Source organism: Aplysia californica, unplaced genomic scaffold, assembly GCF_000002075.1.
Source record: "Aplysia californica isolate F4 #8 unplaced genomic scaffold, AplCal3.0 scaffold00117, whole genome shotgun sequence".
NCBI classification, from domain to species: Eukaryota; Metazoa; Mollusca; class Gastropoda; order Aplysiida; family Aplysiidae; genus Aplysia; species Aplysia californica.
The window spans coordinates 30,303-32,722 of NW_004797387.1; the positions used below are offsets into that span (position 1 = coordinate 30,303).

Consider the following 2,420-nt stretch of genomic DNA (forward strand, 5'->3'; position numbering starts at 1 on the left):
TCTGTAACCCCCCCCCCCTCCGATCTCTGTGTCCGATGCTTAAACTTTGTCTCCCTGTGTTCCTCGTTGTCTTGATTATCCCTTCGACACCCCAGTCCGTTCTGAAACAGTCGAAGTATTAGACTTTTTTTTAAAAGAAGGGGGAAGGGTGATATTCTTCTATCTACAATAACAGAAAATAATAATATCTTCTTGTCTATAGTACATGCCTCAAGGATGGATGTGTGCCCGTGGTCGACCGTCCTTCATTCGGAATGTTTAAACATCTCTTCAGAAGCACTTCAGACTCTATAGCCGGCGGGCATTTGGTGCAGGAAGGAGCACGATTGTCCGACAGAAACAATAGCCGAAAAATGAGTGGGAAACTGATGAATGCGCTCTCATATATGACCTTGTGCCGCTGCGAGCGCCGTAAAACCCCATACTAAACTAAACTGGTGAAATGGTACAGGTTTAACTGTGTTTAACACCCGTATCAACACTGTTAGGTTATTAAAGAGGCGGGACCTCCAAGTTTAACGTCCATCTCCGATTGGACCAAGCCGAGTTGGGAAATTCGTCTTAAGTGCCTTGTCCCAAGGACACAACAACGTCGGACCGAGCTGAGGCTCGAACACCCGAACCCGCAATCTCACGGTTACGAGACCGGTAGCTTATCCACTAGGCTACCCATGTGAAAAGTAAAGAATTTAACGAGTTACCAAAAAGAAATTGGCAGGATGCTGCAACAGTAGACGTCCAGGACACTGGTGTCTTTGGTGTAGCGTTTTGGCGCTTCTCCGTCACACGCGGGAAACCCCAGTTCGATTCCCGAGTGGGGTGAATTTTGTTGTTGTTGAGTATTTCTGCTCTTTGTTAGGATGTTGTATCCCTTTGTCTCAGGCTGGACTGGCCCCGTCTGACATTATCGAAGCCCCTTTCCTAAACAATCTAAGTTGTGAAGATTGGGGTTGTAACAAACAGGTTAGTTTTAAAAAGACGTAGAATGTGACAGTGTCGTTCCACTGCCAACGACATTTCTAAGGCACTTAATTTTCGGTAGCTTGCTTCAATTTGTTTGTCTGTCTGTAGTAGTTGTAAAATAATAAATATGTTAATAATTAATTATTATTATAATAAAAACAATAAATATCAATAATAATAATAATAATAATAATAATAATAAATGATGATAATGATAGTAGTAAGATAATAATAATGGTAATAATAATGATTATAATATTATGCTTGCTCTCCCGCGCCCATATGTGGAATGTAGGCTCTGTACTCCTATGTGTGTTTGTGTGTGCGCGTGCTTATCTACTTTTTGGTGATAGTGCCCTTAACCTTTCTCTATTGTTTGGCCTCGTCGTTATCTCTCGTAGTGTGAGAATGTGACACACACACACACACACACACACACACACACACACACACACTCTCTCTCTCTCTCTCTCTCTCTCTCTCTCTCTCTCTCTCTCTCTCTCTCACTTCTTCTTGCTCTGTTGCAATACTTGATAATTAATTTTGTTCAAATTACGTTTTACGTTTGAGCCTGTCTGTTTCAAAGCCAGTGTACCTGTGGTCGGCAGACTGCCCACAGGAGACGACAACCTTCCTAATCCGCTCTGCGGGAGTGAGAATATCTGGCCCAAAGACCATGGTAGGTGCCCAAAACATGGGGAGCCTGTGGAGGGTCCACACTGTCAACAACGAGAGTAGGGCTGCTCTCCTTGCCTCTGGAATCACGATCAGAGGTAAACACATTGATTTATTTGCGAACAACCCTTTCTCCATCAGAGGGCCGGATGGCAAAGAGATACAATCAACCAAGCTGACTGTGGACAATGTACCAATCAGTGACAGCAACGAAGACATTAACAAAATTCTTGAGGCGATTGACGTCGTCCCTCGCTCCAAGATTTTAATTGAGTTTTGCCGTGACCCAGATGGGAAGCTGACCAACTGGGTAACGGGAAGACGCTTTCTATACATTGATCTCCCGGACAAAACCTTTACCAGAATGGCGGAAATGGGCCCCTTCAGGGCTCGCCTCTTTTATAGAGAGATGAGGGAAGCACTACGAAAACGTTTACAATAAAGTTGACAGTCGTAATAAATCGTTTGATTTTGTTTCAGAATGTATTGATATTACTTGTGGTGAATTTGCTGATTACTCTTTATGAAGAGGCAATCCTGTAATTCCCTGGTCCTCTAGGCATGGTTTTTCAGGCTTTTTACATGCTCCTACGACCACAGAAGTGCCTCGGTACCGGTTGCGAACGACGATAGCGATAACTTGTAACCTACAAGTTAGTCTGCTTTGACTATGAAAGTTAATTTTTACGAAGATTATTGGCCACATTCCTTTCACTGTTTTGAAAATATGATAGCATAGACGTAGGGTAACAAACACACTAACAATGTCATCACTTAGAAGC

General features: G+C 43.1%; 1 protein-coding gene across 1 annotated transcript in view; it reads left to right on the forward strand.

Moving 5' to 3' along the window:
• Positions 1–2,420, forward strand: part of LOC118477512 (calmodulin-regulated spectrin-associated protein 1-B-like) — a gene marked incomplete at its 5' end in the record, with an annotated part of 7,106 nt that overhangs the window by 3,502 nt on the left and 1,184 nt on the right.